A 26375-nucleotide genomic window follows, 5' to 3' on the forward strand; every position below is an offset into this window, starting at 1 on the left:
TGTAACTGGGAACATCTGTTTTGAATTGTCCAAGATGGTCTGCAGACCAAGAAATGGAAGGGCATCTTCCAGCTCTCACAGTCAGATATTCAAAAGGCATCTGATCATGCCTATCATGTCTCCAGCTGATCAGCAGTTAAGACTTTTTTCCCCCTCTTTATCAAGGTGCACACCTTCCAGTCTAGGCTGTTATAATGACCTTTGACTCTTCAGGTTAAAATATCAAAGTAAGAAGGCCGAGGGACTGAGTATGAATTTACATGCTGACCTTTTAGGCTTCTAAGTTTGACTGTTGAGTTCTCTTGCTGTCACTACACAAGGGTCTTTGCAGATAAATTTATTTATCTGCCAGTTGCACACAACAGAGGCCTGAGAGTATTAGCACACTTCACCAGCTGACCACATAATTGTATGGACAGAAAAAAGGACTATCACGTTATTTGCATCAGAAAAAAACTCATCCTATGAGATTAAAAAATCTTTCTCACATCCCTGCAGAATTGTTACTTTCTTTGAAATGCTGTCCTTCAAATTTATCTCATTAAAATAATCTGCATTGGAATTTGAGGGCTTTTTCTTCCTTTACCTGAGGTCTTATTAAGAGGAAATAAAGTAACTAAAACATTAAAAAGAAATGATGAATAACAGGGCAGCTTTGAGCCATTTTTTTCCATTCAATCACATGCTGCTAAGTTCTTTAGTTTTTTACCTTACATAAATCTGGTATCTTTTCCTGTGGCTGTTGGGTCAGTGTGTAGAATCAAAGCTCAGACAGGAGTAGTGTTTTGTACTCCAGATTTTATTATGGTCAAAATGAAATCACATCTCATACGTAAACTCTGAATTTACGATTAGGAAGAATAAAATTTTATCATAGCAATCAAAGAATTATTATTAGTTCAGATCTGATTATTGCAGAAAAACAAAGAAAAATAAAATAAAAAAATACGACTGCACAGGGAAAGCCTCAATAGTAACAGCTAAAATTGCTATACACAGTGTCATCGAGAAAGGAACGTGGCCTTGTTGAGGAATACATTTGGTGCGGGTAGCTCGGTTTGCAAGCTGCAGATTGAGATGCAGATTGAGTTCTGGGTGGGAGCCCGAGAGAAGAGGCTGTGAACTGCCAAGCCTTTGGTTAACAAAGGGCACGAAGGCGGGCGATGCCAGCCAGGTGAGTGGACACTGAGAGACACAGCAGGAGCCCTGAACTGCCAACTTTTTGAATAACAAAAGGCATGGAGACCAGCGGCGCCAGCTGGGCGGATGGACATTGGGAGACACAGCCAGGGCGGCGGAGTTCCGACCTTGTTCGCAGGGGAGGAGAACTTCCGACCAAGGGCGGAAGGCCGAGACTTGCGCGCCCTTGGACTGGGAGCGGATAAAAGCCCAGGGGTTCCTTTGTTGCGGGCCTCTTCGGAATCCTCAGCTCGACCTGTTTTTATGTCCCTGCGCCGTGAATAAATTGGTTTATGGAACTAGACGTATGCGACTCTGCTACGGGAAACCTGCGGTCGAACCGGTAAGGAAACCTGGTCTGGCTGCGTGTGAGTGTGGGGTGTGCGGGGAGTCAAGTGGGACACCCGTGGGTCATGGGAGCTGCCCGCTGCGAGCGGCTTCAGTTCCAGTAGTTCAAGTCTTTGGCCTTGTGGGTGTGAGTGCCAGAGAGTTTCGTGAATGGTCAGACTGCGAAGTTCCCTTAACAGCCTTAAAGCTTCAACCACGCCGCTCGCTGACTTTATAAAATCTAAAATTTATTTACCGAGTGGGATGGGCATAGCGGGTTCTGGATTCTACCCTAAGATCTCTATTTTAACCGTACGCACACTTTGCAGACACACTCGCACACCTAAAGTTCCTGCCGGTCTGGTCTAGTCTCAGCCTGCAGCGTGGTCTGGAGCACGCCTGCCACCCTCTGCATCTGCTGACTGTTTCCCAGCCGTGACTGGTGGCCCGGCTTCCACAGGCTTCCTGGGAGCCACCTTGGGTTCATGTCTCTGCGTAGCATTGGGCATTTGAGGATATGTTCCCTCCATGGCACTACTTCTGAATGTTTATTGCTTTCTAGAGTAGATACCATAAGCTGCGAATAGCTTTGTTGATCATGTAGCTGCAGGCCGAACTCTTTGACTTTCTCTCTAAGACTAAATTAGTGGTCCTTACCTTGTTTGCTATAATTTTTTAGCCTCTGCCCCAACCAAACGTGTTACAAGGATTTAGATTTAGCATTAGATTTAACAGTTCAGCTCTGATAATTACCTGTGATCCTTCATTTTTACACTCCCCGTACCAGAATCATTAGAGTTAAATTCGTTCAAATACAGTCTAGACATTTCGTCAGGTGCTGCCAGGTAGTCCTTGTCGTGTGACAACACATGCTATTTCCTCTTTCCCAGTGCTATTTCCTACCTTCTACAATTCTTCTGCTGACCACCCCGGGGTTTGTACATCAGGGTGCAAGCCAATAGCATCTCGAATCCTGTTCTGGGATGACCACCGTCTTGATATTAAAGGCTTTTGCTCCTTCCTTCCATTCCTTTCCTTCCTTTCTTTTTTTTTTTTTTTTTTTTTTGCTTAGTTAGAGGCTGTTTTATATGTTTTGTAACGTGCTGTTTTATATCTTGCTTTGTCTAGATCTGTAGCTGGATAGTGCATCTGAACTTATGGTGTATTCTGTGGATGTTACAATCCTGTTCTTTGATACTCCTATAACTCATGTTGTTCAGCTCCATATCTGCATTTCTTTAACAGTCTGATGGGAGGTATTTACTTTCTTGGGATCTCCAGTACTAGCCAGTTTCTCATCTCTTACCATCCCCTGCCTACCCCCCTATATCACATCCTGTGTCCCCGCTTCTCAAGACGCCTGCTGTTGTACCAGGCTTCTTCTCTTCAGTACATTGCTTTATTAGAGTCATAAATACCTAATTCACCACAGCATAGCTACTTGATAGTAGTTGTTAGTGCTGGTTATTAGACAAATGCTCTTACAGGTAACACATGCTTTGTTAAAAGAGTTGCGGTTGTTAAAGAAAGGCTCAGACAAGTCACTACTGACAAACCTTGCTCTTAAAACTTTTCAATCTCAGTGAAAACCTGTGACTGCTTACTAGCAAAGGCAATGTCAGTACAGTATTACTGGCCTGCAGGGCTACTGCAGGAGTCCGTCATCTCCTGCAGAGAGGAAGCCCTGTTTCCTTCTCTGTCCCTCTCTTTGCTGTTCTGTAGAAGATGAGAGGGAAAGCAAGGTGAATCCATTTTTTCGCCTCCCTTTTTCATTTACAGAAAGCCATGTGTAACTAGTGCCTTATGCCAAAACCTTTGCAAACCCTTGAGCTATTGGCCTTCTGCATCTTGTAGCTGCAAAGCTGAATAATTCTGTCCTAAACTGCACACAAGATTCCAATGACACAAAACATTAACGTTAACTGCTGATGAACCTATTTCATTACTTTTAATAACATTATATCTGTGTTTGTCTGCTCAATGCAGTGATAACTTAGTGAAGGAGAATTAATTTCACATATTATCCACATAAGCAATAATGAGGGAAATTGGTTTCCTCTAGAGTTGCAGGGAGAAGTTTAATTAAATTTGGGTATGGGCCAATTGATATCGGTTTGGTCACTTGCTTTCTGCCTGACGGTGGGACTTTAGGCCTCAGTGATAGGTGCAAAACCTTGTAGATCCATGAGTGAAAATACCTATGCCTGAAGCAAGTGTTCAGGACTTTAGAATAGGGATGAAAAGGGAGTAATATGAAATGAACTACACAGAAGGCTTTTTTGTAAGGTTGTTTTATTAATTTTACAGTCTGGAAGGGCTTTGAATAGCTACCAACACATCTGTAGCTAGCAAAACACGGGATACTAATATGAGAAAAGTATTGCATAATGCAGTCTGTCATCCTTAGGATATTCTGATGTTATGCGTAATGAGAAAACCAACACACGGGCACATGGTAAAGAAAACCGCCGACTCTTTGAGTAAAGATGTTTTTTGTTGAAGGTATTCATTTAGACTAAAATGATTAGCAGCTCTGAGTACTTACTACAGGTGAAGCTTCTTTCACCACACGCCCTGTGTTCATGGGAACAGATTCAGTGGGCACTGGTTGGTCAACGGGACTAAGGCATACTGGAATAATATGTCATGGGGTTTATATTCATGGAACCAAATCTGTTTGAACACCCAGTAATTTAAATACAGGCATTACTAGTATCTCAATGAATCAACTGGTATAACTGACTTCTTTAATACATATCTGTATTACTTAAAAATTACCTTTGAATCAGTGAGTTCTGAAAAAGAAGATGAAGTGGCTAATCTGTTAATTAGATTAAATTATTAATCTATTAAATAAAATATTAAATAAATAGGGACTGGAGAAAAAACCCTGGATTTTATATTTTCACTTTAAAATGCATGAAAATCAAGCAAATGTGTAATAAAATAATTTACTGAAAGATCCAGGGGTCATCTAAAACCTTCCCAGTATTACTGGCTCTAACAGAGGTGTTTTGGACAAAGATCTTGGGGCTGCTTCTATGTTAAGAAACATAAAAGGCATTCTCACTATACATTCAACTGCATAATAAACCTTCCTGTTTCCTCTTTAAAGGAACAAGGTTTAGGCACTGATTTAAGTGGCTGCAGGATCAACTACAGATCCGTCTGTGTGACCTTTACTTTATCATGACTCACCTCCCAGTTCAGGTTAAACCCGGAATCTGCCTGGGAGTATTTTTGTTCCTCTAAGACCAAGGACAACTCGAAGTCTAAATGCTGAGTATTGCCAAGGGGCTGCTGTAGGCTCCAGGAGCCTGGCAAAGGCAGGAGTGGAGGAGTGAGCCTGTGGAGGAATGAGCAGATTTGTTAAAACTGTGTTAAGCTGTTACTGTTTATTAGTTCAATTTGCCAAAAGCGTAGTATGAATTGCTGTATCAGTTGCTTCTAAATGGCATCGTTCTGTATAGGAATGGATAAAGACAGGGTAAAGCAATGTATTTAACTTCCAATAAGCATCTAAAATGTGTCATCCCAGAGAGCTGGGACTAACACGTTCACCAATGCAGAAATGCAAGTGCTGTGCCTTCTGTGACCTTTTCCCTCTCCTTTCCCTTCCCAATATTTTTGGGGCAAGTATGAAGTCTAGAGAGACGTTCATATGAATCCTTGGCAACATATATTGGCAAGAAGGAGCTGAAATTGCTATATCGAGTCATCATATCCAACTACTGGCTGTATCATTGTCGACAGTAAATTGCTACCTTGCAAGACAGCAGGTAGCAGGGGAAGCTCCTAGCAGGGAGAGATGGATCAGTGATACAGTAGATTACACCCCACCAAAGAGGATTATGACTGAAGCCCCAAAGGAACATGGACGATTTTATAAAATTAGAACAGAGATATTAGTAGCATGGAAAGGGTTTTTTTCAGCGAAATCCTCCACTCCAATGCTAAGCACGTCAGGTGAGAGTCTGTGTTGTGCCTTTAGGAGATGCAGCACAGACCTCAAAGCCAAAAGTCAGAAGGGAAAATAATGACTTTACAGTACCTCTGTATCCTCATAATTCTAGGCTGCTCCTGCAGAGTTGTCCTGAATTTCTGCAGCTATGTGCTGCGGCCATACACCTAGCACATCCATCGTATTCCGGTCTGGATGTGTCCCTTTGTAGCCCCAGCCTGAGCAAGAGCTTGGAAGACAAATTATATAAATGTGTTACCTACAAGCAAATTCATCTTGACACAGATATATGCTGTGAAAAATATTAGTCTAAATGCTTGGAGCTGAGCAAAGCAATAAACAAATGTCTGAAAAAAAACGCAAAAGCCTTAATGATGTTTTAGAGTTGGGGTTTTTTCCTTGTTTGTTTAGTGGTTTTTTTTTCTTGTTTTCTTTGCTTCAAGATTTTTGTTGTTTGTAGAGGGTTTTTTGTTTGTTTTTTTTTTTTATATGACTGGTTTCTGTAGTCTTTAATTATTCCTATATGCAAAAACCCCTCTCAAAGTCTCGAGGTAGTTGGTATACCCATTTGCTTGATGAGTTATCCCCATGTCAGTCATGGTTCATAGCAAAACTCTAAACCTGTGAATTTTATTTAGGAAGGGTTCAAACCTGTATTGTGTCTTGTCTTCTAACTGTCTCAGATAAATGTAGTGCTATTACCTTTGCAGATTGGTTGTGGAGTGATACCTCTCTGTGCATAGGTTTTTTTTTGGTGTGTGTGTTTTTTTTTTTTTGGTTGGGTTTTTTTTTTTTTCCTTTTAATAAATAATTAAGGAAACAGTTTTCTGCCTTACAATTTTATTAAAAAATTAACATTTCAAGCGTAGCCTTCATCTTTCACATTTTCCAAGTGGCTTGACTCCCATCCCTGTAACATTTTTACTGATTAGCCTGCTGTCCTATTTAATCAATAGAGCTACAAAGCCAGCTATCTCTCACTCTATGGTTATCTTTCATTGTACAGTACATAATGCCTCTAGTCCTGCTGATAACAAAGAGCACACAGAGGGAATGTGGCACTGCATGTTTGTTATCTTCCACACAGCTAAACATACCTCTTTTTTTCTCTTGACTCTTATCAATGCAAAAAATGCTGAAAACAAATTACTCCTGATGTTAACACTACACACACCAGTTGGAGATTTTTTTGTCTGCCTTATGGCTGTGGTTTGCCAGCACTACAAAAGCCTGCCAATTTGATACATCACCTCCTCAACCTTTAAGAAGGCTATGCAAAGAGCAGCCAGCCTTGCATACATGGGGGGAAAACTCCCAATACTCAGAGAGCAGGGAGATTGAACCCAGAGCTGTTTGAGGTTGACCCCAGACCAAAAAAAAAAAAAAAAAGTAATCTAGTTCTATTCTTTTTTCATTTCCTACAAAACATGAAAACTTATATACTTTGGTCTCTCTTGGCAATGAAAAAACAGCTAAATCGAACCTTTACTTCAGTTAGAGAACAGTCTAGCAGTTTCCCTTTCTTGCAGGTCTGCTACTCACAGAGGGCAAAAGGGCCTTGCTCAGAAAAAAACCAGCAATATTTTTTAAGTTTTTCCTGACACAAAACACCCTAATGGATGTGTGTCTGGCCACTCTGGTCTTGAAAATTTTAACCAACATATGTGGAAGAATCTGACGTTCCATGGTTAAAACAGAATGATAACCACTTATTCAGATAATATTTGAGAGAGACTAGCAGTTTTTCCCTTTGTTCTCAATTGTTATGTGCTGGTCAAGCCTTAAAAAAAGTCTTAAAATGATGATTATTGTTTCCCACAGTATTTTCCTATTTGCTTTATTTCAAAAGAAAATACTAGAATGGCCCATAAAAAACTCCAGAATGTGAAAGCTCCTTAAAAAGAAAACAAAAAAATGTGTTCCTCTTTCCTGAGGGCATAAGTGTATTGGTTTATGTGTGTGCAGTATATGTATGTGACAAAATTCTTGTTAACTAAGAATGGTTTGAAGAAAGATCGCCGTGCATGTGTATAACTATATAGTATATCCACCTTTAGAAGTGTACATAAAGGTCATGTCACATTTTGCAACATGAATTTTATCACAAGCATGAAAACTTTATAAGTATATAAGAAATGCAGAAAAATAATTTTGCTTCAGCATTGTATTTGATAGCACTCAAATAATCTCTAAAGCATGGTTATGCTTGTGTTGGAATCACTTCAAAATTTGTAATTTCTTACACTGTTCTGAACTTTTAGATAAGAGATGATCCTACAGTTGTGTTTTATGTATTGCTTGATAGCATGACCTTTGATAATGTGTCTCAGCAACGGAATTCAAAGCTTTGCATGGTATTTATGATGTGTTTGTAACTCTATTACTTTTAGCTCTAGGCAAACACTACATATCTTCATTCAGATTTTTAAATAAATTTACTTCAAGCATGTTGATATAATGCTCAAGTTTGCTTTCTGCAAATATTCACCAAATGAGAAAGACTAGTATGAAAAACACAAGATAAGCAAAATTGCCTAATAATCAAGTATCTTTTTGAAGCTGGTGTTGGATTTTGTTCTGGTTTCTTCATCTTACAGTTACTTTATGTAGTCTGATTAGCTAAAAATAAAGAATAAATCATGCAGTCCAAAACCAACATAATATTACTTGATACACTTAACCAGCCAATACAGATATCTGAACACTCATAGTAAACTGAGCTTTCTCTGAAGCAAAATATTTCTTGGGAATAGTTTTGTCATATGATTGCACTTGCTAAAACTGTCAATTGAATAATTTTCATTTGATTTTTAATTAATTTAAGATTAATTAATTTTAATTGCAATTTAAACCCTAATCTACAGAACTAGGTAATTTAAATCTCAAAAAATATGTGCTATAATACAGGCAGCTCAAACGGTTCTCCAATTTTCCCAACTGGAGAACTCCAGTGTATAGTTGGTTGTAACAACGCCAGTTTTAAATCATTAAGTTTCAGTTTTTCTACACTGGATGTCTGTATTTGGGTGCTGTGAAGAAGTGTGTGTGTCTGTCCATGTCAGTGCACAAGTAAGCAAATAGGTATACATTTGTAAAAGACTGAAATTAAAGATTCATCACCAAATTAATTTTTATGAAGTATACAAACTCTGTTAAACTGTGATTTTACTAAAACATATAAGAATAAAACCAGTTGGCAGTCCATTCGTCAAAGTCCCTTTTGGAAGTTTGTATTTCAATAGGTAGATAGTGCAAACTCTGAATGCTTTCATTAGTGTGTCCCTTTCATGTCTTTCTCAACTATATACACATTAAAATATTTTTAGAAAATAAAATAGAAGAAAAAAAAGCAAAGTAAAAAAAAAGGGGATATGTTTTAAGTATTTCGGAGGTAGATTCTTAGCTGATGAAAATAGATGCACTTTTCCCCACCTCTAAATAAAAGCAACATTTTCAGCCAAGTGGCATGAGTCTGGATTTCGGTATGGTATGGTAAGTATGAGTTGTGGTGTATTCCCAGAGTTTATCATAGAGATCATCCCAAATGAGTTCCAATAAAAACTTCATAACACATATGCAGTTAAACTATGTTACAAATTTAACATAAAAAGTATTTCAGAAATGGTTCATGAGGTTTTATGATTATTTTAATTGATACTGTTATTGCACTTCCTTCTGTATTAAAGCTAAATTAACTTGCTGTTATGAGACAACTACATAAGCCTCAGAGTGATTACTGATACAGTACTGAACCTCTAAATGATCTTAAGCAACTTGTCTATAAATCACTGCGTTCCACTCTTGAGGTCTAGTATATGCCAGCATATCCAAGCTGGAAACATTTGCTAGTTCAGATGGAGAAAGCTTACCAGTTCTTTTCCCTTGATAGTAACATGCTCCTGAATTCTTGAGAATAAGGAGAACCTCAAATATCTCTTTGCTTCAGAACTGAGTATTGCCCATCTTCCTCCTTATTGCACTGTTGTTTGGAGAGGAATTTGTGCATTTTTGTGGTGAACAAAAAAACTTTCCTAGTTTTTTGTTTTTTTTTTTTTTTTTTGTGTGTGTGTGGCAGGGTGCTAAAAAATAGCAGACACTTGAGAACTGTCCAGACGTTAAGAGTGCAGGAATGAATCCTGAGAGAGACAAATTAGCAGGCAGAACACAGGTGAGGCAGTCAAAGGTGCATGATAAATGTAATTTATCACGTGGATCTGCAATTTACTACATAAATATCAACTCACCTTGTGTGAGTGTTAAACCTGTTTCCTGTATTTTCATAACAAATGTGACTAATTAATACCAGGTCTCATGAGCAAGTAATTACAGTATTTTCCCCTTAATTTTTAACCAGAAGAAAACAAAGTCAACTTACAGATTCTTAAACTAGAGGGAGATGAATTGAAGTTGAAGAAGGACTTGCTCTAGAATCTGTGCCTTCCATGTAAGTGCTCTAAAAAAAAATGAGTGGACCCATAAACAGACTTATGATGTATATTGCATGGCACTGCAATACGGGTAAGTTATGAGGCCAGTTAAGGGAATGAATCCAGATAATTCTGGATGTGAATGTGTGCATCTCTATACATGGTCGTGCATCTGTGCACGTGTGTGCACACATAAAAGCCAGAGGAGGCTTTCTGCTGCTTCCTTTGGTGAAAACTTAGGATGCTGAATTGCACATGCTGCCTCTTTGGTTGACCTGAAAAATGCCAGATTGTGGTACCTTTCTGGGAAATCAGTACCAGTATTGGTATCATCACTTCAAGTTGTATTTAAAACAAATATCTTGAAAGAAATATAGCAAAAATATATACCCTTAGGTATGTATTACTTAGAGATAAGATAAAATACGTATTGAATACCACTATGTACAAAATGTTAGATGGAGAAAAGTACCTTACTGCAATCTGGAGTTCAAATATCTAAAGGTAGCAAATATTAACTGTTACTTATAATCTTGGCAATTTCTGCTGGCTGTGACATACTGCGGTACATTGAGTTCAACCAGTACATAGACTAATTGACTCTCGTTAACAGTGCCTCACTTAGAATCATAGTATTATGAAATAGTTGTCATTGAAGGAGGCCTTTAAAGGTCATCTAGTCCAGCCTCAATGCACTCCTTGACAAGCAGCCTACCTGCTATTCAAGGAAACAGGCACTTGAAAATTAGACACTGAAAATCTGTTCTGGACTGTCTGAACAGTCCTGAAAAGAAATAGAAGAGAATCATCACCACTGAGTGCGGGAGGTGGGGCCAGGTGGACATAAGCTGTCCGATTCCTTGGGTCATGTCTGAATTGGTAGATCAAAAGCATCTCTCCAAGTGTTTTAACCTCCAAATCATTCCTGCTTTCTATGATGTGGCAGTATGATGATCGTAGCTTAGAGACAGTGTTTTTAAGTTTCCTCCAGTGTTTGAGGAGAAATTGAAGAGCCAAGTCTTCCATGTCTGAAAGTGATGTCATGGAAGAACATGAAGGCAAAACTGAAGGAAATGAAGGAAGCAAGACAGTCTTGCAAGGAGTAATGGAGGGAAAAGAAAAGGCTCTGATGGCAAAGCACAAGTGGGAAGAAAAGTGACCAGGTAGAAAATTATTAAAATAAATTAAAAAAAAGGCAAAAGAAAGAAACAAAATAACACAGAACAAAAAGGCATATTAGAATAATATGCATAGTTTGGCTTTGGGTGGACATTTGTAAAATTCCCTTTTGGGGAAGCGTGTTTATAGATGTAACAGACAATTATTTCACAGCTTCAAGAACTATTTATATTTTCCCTGCTGGCAGTAAATATTTGTGCTTCATGGCAATACAACTACTAGTTTTTTTTATATTTGTATGTGAATAGTGCTTTATTTTACAATACTACTTAATATTAATATTGCCATATCAGTTCAAGCTTGTTGTCTAATTTTCCTCCAGCTCCCCTTTTTACATTAAAATATGTTCATACACATCACCCTGGAGTGTGGCATATTAATATGTCATGCTCCCATAGCAATACCTATCTGTGGATTTCAAAAGACCTTGCAAAACTGAAAGAAGATGCATTTCTCAATCTCTTGAATATCATAAGCCATGGAAGAGAAAAAACAATCCCTTTCTTGTATCAAGAAACAAATTAGTGAAAGAATAAGCTGGGCTTGTACTCAGTCATCTCTTGGCTGCTGTTGATATTGTTTCACACAAATCTTGTGGAAATATTTTCTTTTTTTTTGGAGCTGTGCTTGCAGAATGGAAGAAGCAATCCAAACACTTAGACAAACCTCAATCACACTTTTCCCAGCATGATTTTGCTTTTCAGAGCTAGGCAAAGGAACAAAAGCATATGAAATGAATGGAAAAGACCAGACCCACACAGGGAGGACCAACTTCTTTACCTGTGAGTGGTCAGTAGTCATAAACAGACTTTAACCTATGCAGACTGCCAGTGCTACCAAAGGACATCCTTGAAATCATGAAATAACTAATGCCAGAGGTGGTAGCAAACTGGGCTTCAATAGCCATTGAAGTGCTTTATACAAAGCTGAAAACTTCAAAGGAAAGGAATTTTTTTCCAAAATATCTTTTTGCCTGGTACCTGGGTTCCTGCAGTGGGGAATGTTATACATAAATTCAAATCCCCTCAGTGTGAGAAAGGACAAAGAACTGAAATCTGCCACCTCTCCTTAAGGGCATCCTACCAGGCTTTTGGGTGAAAAGAAATGACCATCTCTGACTGAGATTTGAATGAAATACTTCAGTAACTTTTTGTGATAGAGGGTCTGTGGGGGTATAGGCCCAAGAAAAGAGGCACAGCTGCTTTCCGACAGAAGCATTTCCTATATTTTTAGAAAAACGCTCTTGCCTGCAGATGCTGTCATCTGAGAAACATGTTTGGGGCACTGGCTGGATCAGAGGTCCTGTCCAGGTGAGCATTTTCCTCATTTAGCATATCTGTAAGAAGCTACAGTTTCCAGAGGTGCTGTGAGACCACCTCCCAGCTCACTGCTAATAAGAGCTCTCACAGGAAGGTGCCGTTTTTCTTCATTTTATAGGGGCTTAGTCATAAGCCCCCAGATAACCATGAGTATCAGAACCAGGCACACTTGGCAATACACAACACACAAATGCAGAACTACTCCAGGGACCTGGAGTACATTAAGGTGAAAAATGAAGTCAGGAATAGATTTTACGTATATCCAGATTTAGGTTGCAGCTGAGTGAGAGTTTTAAGGATGACAGTTTGGAGCATAAAGGTTTAAATTCCTTCTTTTTCCTATAAATCTGGTTTCTGACTGGTTGTCTCCCCTGCTATGAATTGTATAGAATTGCCCAGACTTACGACAGAGGTTTCTGATAGCAAAGTACCAACGGCTGTTGTAATGCACCAATTCTTTTATGCCCCTAATCCTAGATGCCTAACCTTGAGCGGCAATTTTTAACAATTTTGGCACAAGATCTGAAAGATACACTGGCCCTTTCTGACACACAAGTGCTTTAAGTCTGAATTCCCAGAATATTACCAGCAAAGCTTCATTTTATGTTGTTTTTCCTTGCTGTTTAACCACTTATCCTAGACCACACAATGTTTAATTTTGTTGGTGATGAGGATTGAAGAGGAAGATGAAGAGAGGTATTTTTGGGCCGGTTAGTAAGAGGTTTACCTGTTAGTGAGACTAAGAAAAAAGTTTGAAGAAGCTTCTGCTTTAAGGGTCTAGGATCAAACTGAGAGACTTTTATGTGTTTTCAATTTATGCGTGAATATATAAAGTAACTAGGCTTGTGCCTTACTTTGACATGTTATTGCTTTCCTGGTATTTTTCATTAAGCTTGATGCCAAAAGCCCCTGAGTTGCAGATTACTGGAGGCTGGGAGAGTAACTTAGGCATAGAGCATCTCTATGTTCTTGCCCTCATCTTACACTTTTTACAAAGCACTTAGGGAATTGGGTACTCTTGGAGACAATGCTAAATTAGCCTGACCTTGTCTCTGACCAGGTACAGCTGTTCTCACGTTCCTTAAAAATGCTGACATTTAGCATTTGAAAGTCATTTTTATAAGGCAGTATTACACTATTGCATTTTATAAAACGCTAGATCAATATTAAAGTTGTTCCATGCACGATGTAATGGAAATGTCTGTTGCAGAATGTTTCACAGAAAAGCCTGCAGTCTGTAATACTGGAAAACCAGGGGGAACTACCTGTATTTTTATACTGACAGTTCATAAACTCATATAGTTTAAAAGATTGATGCCTTGGGAATAAGTCTTCAGATAATTTGGTGTGGGACACCAGAAAGCCAGAAGCAGAGTCAGTGTAGGGAGAACGAGGAAAGAAGGCTTAGGAGACTGGAAGCAAGGGAGCCTCGGTGAGAACAGTCCTCTTGCACTCCCCAGATGCTGCTGACTTGGTTTTTGTCTATATGAAGACCAGTGGCTATCAGATAAAAATAAGGAAGAAAACTCCTAACATTTTGAGGTTCTTAGTTCTCATTAATTTATAAGAAAAAAGTTTTAAAAATTTTAGAGGTTTTTTTATGTAGATGGCAATGAGCTTAAAAGTCAGAAGTACCCACTGACAACATTTGGTGAACTGTCTCTTTTTGAAACAGCTTTGCATCTTTCAATATGGAGTGCCATATATTAAGAGAATGCATATTTTAGGAATTGATGGAAATACCTTTTTTTGACTTCACCCATTGTAACAAAATTTCAGTATGTCATGCACCATGAAAAAGGTTGCCTACTTGTAGCAGTTTTTCATTAACTCACCTGGTTCCTGCCTGTACATGCACAAGCCATTCATCAGGAGGTATAGCCTATTTAATATGTCTCAGCTGTAATATCTGTATGCACAGGTTCAGTAATAATGTTCTGCATCTACCTTTATATTTATTGAAAATTTATTTTATTAGAGTCAAACCAACGCACAGAATAAAACCACCCACAGACAATTTCTTAGGTCTTCCAGACATTTATGCAGGTGTGGAACTTTATGTATTTGAAATAGCTGATGATATTTTTTCTGCCTATTCTTTTAATGAGAAATGGCCTTTAAAAAAAAATAAAGAAAATGAGCACAGAAAATCTGCAATGTTTTCAAAACTTAAATAAATACAATAGCTGAAAGAGAACATTATTTTATTTACTTGTATTGGACTTGCTTGGGAAGATTCTGGTAGGGGGGTGCTACAGGTGTGGCTTCTGTGAGAAGCTGCCAGAAGCTATCCCTATGTCCGACAGAGCCAATGCCAGCGGGCTCCAAGATGAACCTACTGCTGGCCAAGGCCGAGTCCATCAGCGATGGTGGTAGCACCTCTGGGATAACAGTTAAGAAGGGAGAGGGCAGAAAAACTACACAACAACCTGTCACAGGAGAGAGAAGTGAAAACAGTGTGAGAAAAAGCTCTGCACACACCAAGGTCAGTGAAGAAGGAGAGGGAGGAGGTGTTCCAGGTGCTGGAGCTGAGATCCCCCTGCAGCCCCTGAAGAAGACCATGGTGAGCAAGCAACCCTCCAGCCCGTGGAGATCCACAGTAGGGCAGATAACTGCCTGCAGCCCATGGAGAACTCCACACTGTAGCAGGTGTATCGCTTGGCCAAAGTAGGCTGTGACCTAGCGGGAAACCCATGTTGGAGCAGGTTTCTGGGAGAGTCTGTGACCCTGTGGAGAGAGAAGTCCATGCTGGAGCAAGTTTGCTGACAGGACTTGTGATCACCTGGGGAACCCATGCTGTAGCAACCTGTTCCTGAAGGACTGCACCCCATGAAAAGGACCCATGCTGGAGCAGTTCATAAAGAACTGCAGCCCCTTGGGAAGGACTCATGATTGGGAAGTTAGTGGAGGACTCTCTTGTGGGAGGGGTCCCGCACCGGAGCAGGGGAAGAATGGGAGTCCTTGCCCTGAGGAAGAAGGAGCAGCATAGACAAAGTGTGATGAACCCATGAAACAAGCTCATTGTCTCCCTTCAAGGTAGAGAAATCCCATCATTTGTGGTGACCTCTCTAACTGCTGCCTTCAAATTCTGTGAGCTAGCACAGAAAGAAAGATTGATTTTCCAAGTCCTGGGCAAGCTGTGCCTCACAAGACCTACTAGCTCCCTGACCAAAGCTTTCCTTTGATGGACACAATTCTACCTTACTGCTGCTTGTTTTCTCTCTCATGCAAAACTCATCTTTCCAGTCCCCTTTACCCTGCTGAGATGCAACTTACTTAAAAATTTTGTTTTCTCCTTGCTAACAGTGGGCTCTAATCATGCTCCAATTTGGCAATAGCTAAATGGGATGAGAACCAGTAGCAGGGTAGATAGAAGCGGAAGTTTTAAAGGCCTCAAAAATCCTTAAACTGAAGCCCAAACTTTTTATATTTAAGCATGGAGAGGATGAAAACCAGGTTACCTAAGGTAGCAGCAAAGATGTTGCACAGAAGCAAGTAGCTCCCAGTTACTTAGCAAAAACAGGCACAGCATGCAAATGGTCAAGCAGGAGTATGAACAGAAGGGAATGCCGCTAACAAAACAACACAGAAAGCATAACTCAAGTCTTGCAGGCAAGAAGAGAAAGCAGTAAACCTCTTGGAGTGCTTCTGTGAGACTGTTCACAGCAAGCAGCATCACATACAGCGTCGCTGCTGATGGTTCATACATACCTGCATGTCAGCAGTTGGGTTGCCTGATCCTGTGTTCCTCTGTTGCAGGGGCAAAGCATCTCTCTTATGCTGGGTCTGTGCAGCCAAAAAGCTATTTGTGCGCAAGCCTGCAACAGCATCTACGGCACAGCCTTGTGTCCAGGCCCAGACGTCTCCCAGAGCTGCGTGCCTTTTCAGATCCCTTTTGCTGGATTTGTACATAAATCTTTATTCAGCTGGAGGCTGAGGGCATTTATTCCTGGTTGTAAGAGAGCCAGAGTGGGGCTCAAATGCACTTGCTCAGATAAGTGATGCAACCAGTGATAAGTGATGCAGGGAGATAGCAGAGAAGCTATTGACAGACTCTGCAACGTCAAACATGTTCTTTAATTTTGGAAGGATGTGGGTATGAAGCCTGCTTTAATTTCACTGAATAACTTAAATATTTAAAATGGAGTCTAACTTAACGGTTTACGGAAAACAAATCTGCAGTGTTCAGATTTGGCTTTCTTATTCCTGTGTACTGTTAGCTGGAAAGACACAGAATGTATGATGGCACTCCTTGCAATGATGTCAGATGTTTGGAGATACAGTGGGAGTTAAAGAGTATCCATATTCTTTTCACTGCAAAAAAAAGGCTGGGGTCTGTAAGGCATCCTTCAAGTGTTAGGTAGGTGTGTGTGCCTGAAGCCTCAGCTCTTCTTTCTATCTATTTCTGTCTAATACAAGATGTTAGATCTCCCTGAGTCTTTGACTCTTTTATCTGTAGATCATAATTACAACAATTTACTTTCTACAGAGACGAAAATGAAGGACTTTAAAATTCCTTAAAAGGAAAAATTAATTCAGGAAGGGCTATTTTTAACATGCTAGACACAATTTTTTCCACTAGATATAATTAATCTGTAACTTTGCCCACAAAATAAATGTCCAGAATTGACACCCCTCCCACCAAAAATAGGAAGCTTCTAACAGATGGGACAACTCATGAGAGTACATGATTGGTACTTCAGATTAAATGTCTTTTTCATAAAACAGCAAGCAGCGTATCTACTTCATGACAGTCGTTACTACATCAAGGTACTCAAAGGAGAATACAATTATATTGAAAAAAATATACTTCTTCTCCTTATGAAAAGAAAGTTGTCAAAAGGAGAAAAAAAAAAAGAATTTCCCGTGAAGACAGATCCTGATGAGATGTATGATCTTTTTTGTTCTGGAGAGAGGAGGGGAGAAAGAGAATAGAAGAGAGGAAACAGAAAAAGCAGCCCCAGGATAACAAGCTTTGTGTGAAGCAGAAAATCATACCCTTTGAGGGTCATTTTCTTTGAGTTGCTGCCTCAGGGAGAGATGGGAGGCAGAGATTAAACATTGGAGGGAAAGTCCACCTTTGCTTGTAAGGCATCACTCTGCCTTGAAATGCTTTGGAAGAAGAAAGTCACTTCTTTTGGGGTGGGTGCGCAGATTCCAGTAAACAGTTTGGATCAAACTGTGCCCTTTACCTCCAGCCTACTGGCCCGCGGTGGTCGGGTGGGAGGTGCAAGTGTGATGGGATGCAGGGCAAGCATGGGATGCTGAGCATAGGGACTGTGTCACTGGGTCGGCCTGTGAGGAGCATAGTTTCTAAAAAAAATCTCTTTTTCCAGCTGTCTGGGGTGATTGTCTGTTCTGGGGGTGATTGCCAGCCCTCAGCCGTGGGTGAGAGCACAGCCTGCCCACCTGGGAGTGGTTTTTGCAAGGGAATAGAGCGTGTTCCCACTAGGTGGAGCCTGAGCCCTTTGGTTCTGCATTTGCACTCCTTCCTCCGTGCCTGCACAGAGGGGCTTTTGCCTTTGTGAGTCCAAGCAGGAGGCAGCTAAACAGAAACCTGAAGGCATTTGAAGCAGGTGGTGCAGGAAGGTCATGAGATGTTTTTGTGGTTTTCTCATTTTTTTTAATTCTACAGTTATCCCTGTTATGTATTAAGCTAGACGATGAAACCATCACATCCATCCATGTGCTTCCTAATGCAGCTGGTATGAGTATATATATGCTTTAAATCAGGTTACACTGAAATTACTGCTAGTTCCAAAAAAAAAAAAAGAAAAAAATTTAAAAAAAAAAAAAGTGGAGGCATTGGCATTATTTGCCCTGTGGAACCACTGGGCACGAGGGATACTGCTTCAAAGTGCGTACAGGGACTGAAAAAAAAGTTGGAGATTACCCCTGGGTCAAACTGCCCCGATATTGTGTAAGTGGAATTGTATATCCTTGATGTAGGATTGGAGAAAAAAAACTCAGAAAAATGCAGATGGAGGGCAACTGCATGGGCCTGCAAATGCAGGTTTAAAGAATCAGGTGTGAATAATCAGACTGCAGCTCATTCTTATGCCAAAGTTGGTAGGTCAGACCAAGCACTTTGGCTGACTCTGAATAGATTAGCTGGCAGCTGCTGAAAACCCTGCCCAACAATTTCATTTCCATGGCCTTTCTGGAAGAGGCACTTTCTTTGCTTTGCACAGGAGTTCTTCTCCCCAGTGTGTTCTGAGTCAGGAGTGACAGGACTGGCTGGACAATGATGATTGTGTAGCATAGTACCCTTTTAGGTTTCAACCTTTTCTTCTTCATAGGGTCAAAGATAAACCTCTTAGATGCTTTGAAAAGCATGACCCCTGTCTCTGGAAATAACTGAGGTGTCCAGCCTGCATCAAAGAAACCTTTCCTTCAAAAACATTGTCAAAACTGAGATTTTTTTAAAAAGCTTTTGGCTCCGATGAAAGCTGAATGATGAAATCAGTATGTATTTGATGGGAAGTGTTCCAGCCAGCTCCAATAAGGAGCACTACTCAGTATTTTAATGACAACCTTCAATAGCAAAACTCTATTTTGGCTCCTTTATGTTCCTACCACTGTACTGCCGGGGCAATCTTCCAGTCTTTAATGTATTTTTTCCTCACAGTATACCTGGAAAATGCTATTGTCCTGACTTTACAGATGAGAAATGGAAGCACAGGAAGGTGAGGCAACTTACTGAAGATTGTACAGTCAAGTTTGCAATGGAGAAAAAAAATCGTTCCCCTTGTCCTAAATCATAAGCTAGTGTTGTGAGTTGGGGTAGCTAATGTTATTTTTCTCTTTTATGACCCTGATCAGCTCTATCCAGAATTTGAGAGTATGCGTAACCTGACATATCCCCTACACAAGAAATGTAAAACAGAGATCATTTGTAGGTGAGGTCGCTGGGATGCTCTGTCAATTGGTTGGGCTGCCCTCAAAGATTTGCTATATATTTACAGAAAACTCTGTAAATATATACCTCTTTTATCCTTGTGTTTCTGTCTTCCTGCTCCCCACTTCCACTCTGTATTTTGGGGGCTCGTATACTGCAGGTGCTATCTGTAAACTCCCCCTTCACTTTTCTGTGAAGTTTTAATCAGGTAGGAAGGTCTATTCAAAAAGTATAAAAATGACAGAGACAGCCAGACAATATTTGGTTTACTAGAGAAAAAATACCACAGTTTCTTGCAGGAAGTAGAGGAAGCAGCAGAAACTATACCTAGCTAGAAAACAAAATCATATTTGCTTATATTGTTTGAAATACATGAATACGTAATTTGGTACCTTTACCTGAAATGGAAGAGCATGAGCCTTTTATAAGTGAGTGTGCTGATATTTTCCACTAGTTCTCAGTTTTAAAGCAGTGTGACAGGGTTTCAAAGGGAAAAGATAAATACAATTATCTAGTGAAAAACAGTCCATATTTCAGAAGACATGAGGATTCAGAAAGAGAACGGCAACAGGCCAAATGTGAATTGTCAGGTAAGATTTTATTCTCGAAATAAAACATAAAAATGATGCTCTGGTGTTATGTACGTTCCCATGTTCTTTGTTTATATCTCCTCTTCAATATTGTGAGCTGAATTATTGACATTTTCCAATTTCTTATTTGTTTTCCTGGCAGCAGGTGACACAGAGTGATCTGTGTACAGTTTTATAGCTTGATTTTGCTTTCACTTTCTCTGTCCTATTTTATGCTTGAGTATACATGACTGAATATGATTATTTGCATAAAGAATTCACTGAAGGGTAGTGTCTTGGTTTTGTCTCAGGAGGCAATAATTCTTCTCATCTAGGTGCAGAACTACTGGCACCTAACTGTGCTATCTCCCTTCATTTGTAAGTAGTCTCGTTCATTAAACAGTACAAAATTGCCTTTATACAAAATTCTAGGCACAGAGGAGAAGGAAGGCTCTCAGGTAGCTTTCTTCTGCATTAAACGAAGAGAACGAACAGTGGTGAGTTTTGAAGGAAGTAGAGTATTGTCCATGGTACTCACTGAAATCCTCAGATATATTTGACCTCTTCTGGTGTCCACAAGGTCATGGATCACTGTGGTCAAATCTGAGTCTGATAGGATGGGTACAATCTAACCAAGCAGTTTCTTAGGGACAGTAGTACGTAAGGGTTTAAAACCAGTCCCATCTGCGAACTGGTTTATGGTCTATGGAGATCAGTGTATCCAGATTTGACCTGGGTTAGAATCTCCTGCAGTCCCTTCCAGCTTGAATTTTTCTGTAATCCTGTGATGATCTGGTGATACTAGAGTCATAAAGGATGGAAATTTTTTGAGGACTTCCATTCTCTTCTGTCTTTTCCATTGCCTAAACAGCTGCTGGTTTTGTGCAGGCATGGGGAGTGCTTGAAGACCATGTTGTTTATTACTGATGTAAAGGAGCTATACACTGAAGTCATCCATACACTGCTGGCATCCCAGTTAATTTCTTACCATCTTTTCACGTAGGTTCAGATAAAGTTTGAATAGTTTGGAGGGAAGGGTTCAAAGGGTTTTTGAAATGGAGCTGCAACTTCTGCAAAGATGATCTTGAGACACAGAACAGCACTTTTCTTCAGCTGCAGGGAGAGACGGTATCTTTTACATGTTAGTACTATGGTCGTCCTTAGAGACATGGCTTAGAGGTGGACTTGATAGTGCCAGGTTAATGGTTGGACTCAATGACCTTAAGGATCTTTTACAACCTTAATGATTCTATGAGTCTGTTGCTTTACACAAGCAGATGCTAGTTTTGGCATATGAAATCATATGATAGGCAAGTGTTAAACACAGATTTAATTCTTGTATGTAGTTTTATTACAGGAGCTCTGTGCCTCTTCCTTTTTCTTAGACCTTGGGAGTATTTTATTTTAAGTATCTGATAGTAGTGAGGAAACCAAAACTAATTCATGGCCTAAGAACATCCTTCATCACTGCTTCTTGTCAGAGAAACAATTCTCTGCACTGTAAGCTTGTGCCAGGAATTTCCCTGCAGATCTAAGTTTACACCACCTTGGAGCATCAAAATGCTGAACTTTTGGAGAGAGAATTCTGGAGAGAGAATTTTCTGTCCAGAGAATATTGAAAGTCATCTTGAAGAGTTTTTGTGGTGTGATTTTTTTTTTTTAAATCTGTATGTATAATATAATGCAATACACACCTTTCTCCTTGCTTCTCCTTTCTCCTGAAGTTCCCTCTAAAAGGGTTTTGATGCACTTTGGTGTGTGTGCAGCAGCTATAGTGTGTGTGGCTCAACTGGGAGTAACTGTAGCCAAATAATGTTTGTAAATATTCCTGTCCATAAAGCTTACTGCCCTTTGGCACCTTATTCATGTGTCTGCACAACTTTGAGGTGTGAGATTTTATTAATGAGTATATTTGAAAACAGGAATATCGGGAAAATTAAATCACTTGTTACAGAAATGTTTGTACAGAAATACTCTCTGAGGATAATATTTTAAAATCTTTTTTCTATTTTGGTGCTGTAATGTTCACTGAACATAGGCTAAAAGTTTGGAAATCATGTCAGAGTAGGAAAATGGGATTCTTCCTTTTTTGCAGAGTGCACAGTTCTGGAGTAGAAATTGTCCTGTGTTATTCACAGGGGCAGTCACAAATCATGAGTGCTCATTCACCGGTTTGTGAATAAACCTGAGTCTAAAATGTAGTCATACATTCATTAAACAGTACAAAAATGTCACAGCACATCTATAGATAATTTACTGCTAAACTTTTCAGATAAGTAATTTGTAAAAATAAATTTGATAAGCTTTGATCTGTGTGCTAAGTACCCATCATTAAAATGTCAGTATTTTATTTTTTGTGGATTATTTTTGAATATCACCGTTAGCATTATCTAGAATCCATTGTTTAGCCAGATCAGTTATCTGTTATCACTAATCCATTGCCTAGCCAAGTGACTTCTATTCTCTGAGCCATAGGTTATTTAGCTGTGTGTTTCTCTTTGAAAAAAATCTGATAAATTGCAGTCAGGCTGTAATACTTTACTGTAAATTGTGATAGATTTTCTATCTGCAGAATGTCTTTTTAGTGAATTCTTCTATTAGAAATACTTGTGACTGTACATAAGTAGAAGTGTGGAAACTCTTTTCAAATGGCAGTTAAAATTCCAGAGGAGAATTTAAGCCTAGAAACAGTCAGATCCAAATTTTTCCTTGCTAAGTGTTCTTTAATAAAAACTGTCTGTGTTTTAAGTAAAATATGTTCATGAAATGCAAGATGTTCCAAATCACAGTATTAAATCTATAATTTAATTTTTTTATTGAAAATGTTACTTTCAGGTTCCTTAACAAAATAATGTGAAAACTATGGGGAAAAAAACCAAACCAACCAGGAAAGCCCTGTTTAAAAATTGTTTTCTCTGTGACAGAAAAATAATTTTTTTTCTATTAAGCTTATTTAAGGAGTATGGATTTATTTCGAATCCTCATTTTGCAGAGACTTGCTGCTTTTAGAGATGCCTCCTCTATAATTGGGAAGTGCTGTGTTCTTTTAGAAAGCTTTTGAAAATTGCTCAGATAATATTTCCTAGTATCTTTGCTATTTGGCACAAAGCACTTCAGGACTGCAGTTGTGAAACAGAAGAAAAGGTGGTACAGCAGGATAAGGAAACTGGTTTCTATTTTAAAAATGAAATAAATTCACAGTTTCCTACCTAAACATTTTGTTAGAATGATGCAGTGCCCCTAAAGTTATTTACCTAGAGTCTCAGGAAGTATGTAAATGTATGGCAGTTTGAAATTATCTTCATGCTTTTAAAAACCCACCATCCTTTTGCAGTTCCGTAATTCAAGATTAATGTTGAAATAATGCAGTGTGAGAGCAACATATGACTCCCTGACTGGGGCACTTGCTGCTGTATGGGGGAGGACGGGAAGGACTCTTAACTCAAGAAGACATTATTTCTGGCAGTCATCAAGTCATCTTTCATGGGGAGCAACTGAGTAATTCACAGTATCCAAGTGTCACTGCACCTGTGGTGTTCATGAGCAGGTTTGCAGAAGGAATGAAGCAAGAGGAGTGTTTCCACCATGAAGATGCAGGCAAGCAGAAGGCTCTGCCCTCTCTCATGTCACTGTCTTGATCTAATGGGACATTTTGCCTTCTCACAGAAGGATCAGGCAGCCGCATTAGTTAGAGGGACCTTGGGAACCAGGACTTCCCATGTTTTAAGTCCCCATGGTCTTTATCTGTTCCTGAAGCTCTATTCTTCCCTCCCTCCTAGCCAAAGTGCAAGGAGACAGTGTCTCTGGCCTTCTTGAGTGGGAAAGAAAGGGGCTAAAGGAACATCGATAGGTCCCTGCCAAGTTGGGGAGACATTTGGGGCCCCATGCTCTGGTTCCCAGGCAGGAGGGGAGTGAAGCACTCTCTCACACACATCACTCTTGCAGAGCGGGAAGTGAAGGACTGATGACAGGACAGTCTCTTCCTACAAGCCAAGAGGGTCGTGAACCCAACATAACTCTCACAGAAAAAGTATTATTAAAAACAAGACGGGGAAAAAGCTTCCTAGCATTTGGCCTGCAGAACAGAAAATAGCATTATTGCTGGAGCAGGAGCAAGTATGAAATCCCTGAAAATATTCATTTTAGTTTCCAGTCAAGCTTCCATGACCTAGGGCACTGTTATAATGCAACAGTGTAAATGCTGTTGAAGCCGGAAGTGTCTTTTGAACAGAATAAATTAAGTAGATAAATGCATTTGATATATTGTACAGTATATTCTTCGGACTTGCTGCACATCTTACTGAAAACCAGAGGTCCCCATGCTGCATAGCATATCTTCTGGTACAAATTTTCTGCAAATTCCAGTGTCATTTCCCAACTGTGACTGCAAATGAAATTCCACAAAATTTGAAGCACTCGAGAGAGTAGAGGAATATAATGGCACCCATTTTATGGTTTAGGAGACTGCGAAGGAACTTAATGTAGATGATTTGGAAAGTCAGAGACATCAACCTGAATAATACTGCAGGTCCCATAGTTATATTATTCTCCTTCTGTTTAAACAGCCTCAGATAAAAAGTACTTGATTGGGAAAGTTATATGGCTTAGCACGTGGCTATAAGATTATAATACTTTTCTGCTGCATGATTTTCTTAAAAGTATGTTTGATTGAAATTAAGAAAGCTGATTTATTAACTCAGCTGGAAGACTCATCGCATGAGAATGGAGATTTTACCCAGGCACCTCTATTTATTATGGTCATTTGCATGCTACCTACCCTATGGGAACCCTGCTTTTCCCTTTCTACTTGGTGAAATCCAGTGGGAAGGTAAATTGCGAAAATTATGGAGATAGCTCAAATCCATGTTCTAGGCTGTACTAGACATATATCAAAAAAGTTTTCCTTCAACTAAGAGAATTTGTTTGGAAGATATCCCTTCTAAAGCAAAGCAAAGGGAGGCAGTAGTGAGACTGGGAAAACTGTTCAGCTCTAAGATCAATGAGATCAAGTGTGTAGAAATTTATTCAGTAGGTTAGGTAAAATATTGGTGATTTCAGTGTCCCCACACCCAGAATAAAAATGGTTGGCAGTTCCTACAGAAGGAAAGAAAAATGAGATAAATTCCTGCAATGATGTTTTAGATTATCCAGGAGTTTGCAGTGTAGCTTATTGCAGTAGGTGAGTCCTGTGGAATGACTTAGTTGCTAGGTCCGGTTGTCAAGTGTCTATCTTTCACTTGGTCTCTTCATTATAGTGTCAAAATGTCTCTTATGTAGATAGGCTGAGAGGAAGAGATTACTAGCATGGGCACAGCACGGCACTGGGTAGAGCTATTTTCATCCCCAGCTGGGATCTCAGCACGCAAAGGGGCTACACTGCACCAGCTGAATGCCACAAGCAAAGCCTGCATCTGCATCATGCTGTTCCATGACGGCTATGAGGTCAACAAGCGCTGGTGAAATTTCTTAAATCATGTTGATTCCTGTAAGACAATGACAAAACTGCTGTTGACTCCAAGAGGAATGCATTCAGACCACAGGTCACGGTCACAAAAAGTCCTGTGACAGAGCTGAAACAGAAACTCTCAGATTTCTGTTATTACCTTAAATAAAAAAATCCATCTTCCCATTGTGAACTGAAGCTCCTCCCTTTCTAAAACTTTTTTTTTTATTTTATTTTTCCTGAAGTATTTAGGACAGTTTGTTCATGGTCCCAGTTTACCTGAGCAGTTTGCATACTTGCCCATAGAAAGGAAAATTTTCTGCCTCGAAGTGATTGACATAAACTGCAGTTGTAACAAGGACCTTCCAGGGAGCAGGGGAGAGTAGGAGGGGATGAGAGAGATTGTTCCCGTAGAACAACTGAGTGAAATTGTAGTTTTTATTACGCTTCATTGTTAGCCCTTACCTTTCTATGGCCTCTGCTTCCTCACTTCTATAAACTAGACCGTTATTGCCCTAAATCCTGAAATGGACCTTTTAACCAGAGCTGCTTTACTATCCAGCCTCACAGCATTCTCATTGAATCCAGTTTGTAAACATTCTGGGGCACTCAGAGGACAAATGATTATATGTTTGGAAATACATTATAGAATATTTTATTTCCTATAGCTTAATGGAAATTTAAGATAGTGTTCTAAAAAGAATTTACTTGACAGTCGCAGAAGTCTTTTCACCGCAGAGGGTAGATATGTTGAGCATCAGCCTGGAGTATACTTTGCATTGCATGATGATTTATTTGCTAAGCACTGAGGAATATAAGAGCAGGTTGCGGTGGATGTGAAACAAATGAATTCTTCATGTGAGCGTATTGGATGTGTCCGCTGGTGTGAAGCTGTGGTTTGATGTGATTGTGCCTTTACAGGGCAGGTTTGATAGTGTGCTGACTAATGACTGGCTAAAGCAGGTGTTGGTGTCAGCAGGGCTGTAGCTGTTTAGCTCAGAAAGCGTGGGGTTCCCATTTCAGAAGAGTGATTCTGGAACATGCAGAAAACGTTCTGCCTCATTAGAGGTTGA

General features: G+C 39.6%; 1 protein-coding gene across 1 annotated transcript in view; it reads left to right on the forward strand.

Moving 5' to 3' along the window:
* Positions 1 to 1361: 1361 nt before the first annotated feature.
* The window catches only part of LOC113999855 (endogenous retrovirus group K member 8 Gag polyprotein-like), a 34062-nt gene continuing 9048 nt past the window's right edge, over positions 1362 to 26375 (forward strand). Inside the window, exon 1 of the mRNA XM_027743652.2 lies at positions 1362 to 1522. The gene's annotated coding sequence lies outside the window, so the exon portion shown is untranslated. The remainder of the gene's footprint in view (positions 1523 to 26375) is intronic.

Source organism: Pipra filicauda, unplaced genomic scaffold, assembly GCF_003945595.2.
Source record: "Pipra filicauda isolate LSUMZ 115617 unplaced genomic scaffold, ASM394559v2 scaffold60_size3304689_pilon, whole genome shotgun sequence".
Taxonomy (NCBI): Eukaryota; Metazoa; Chordata; class Aves; order Passeriformes; family Pipridae; genus Pipra; species Pipra filicauda.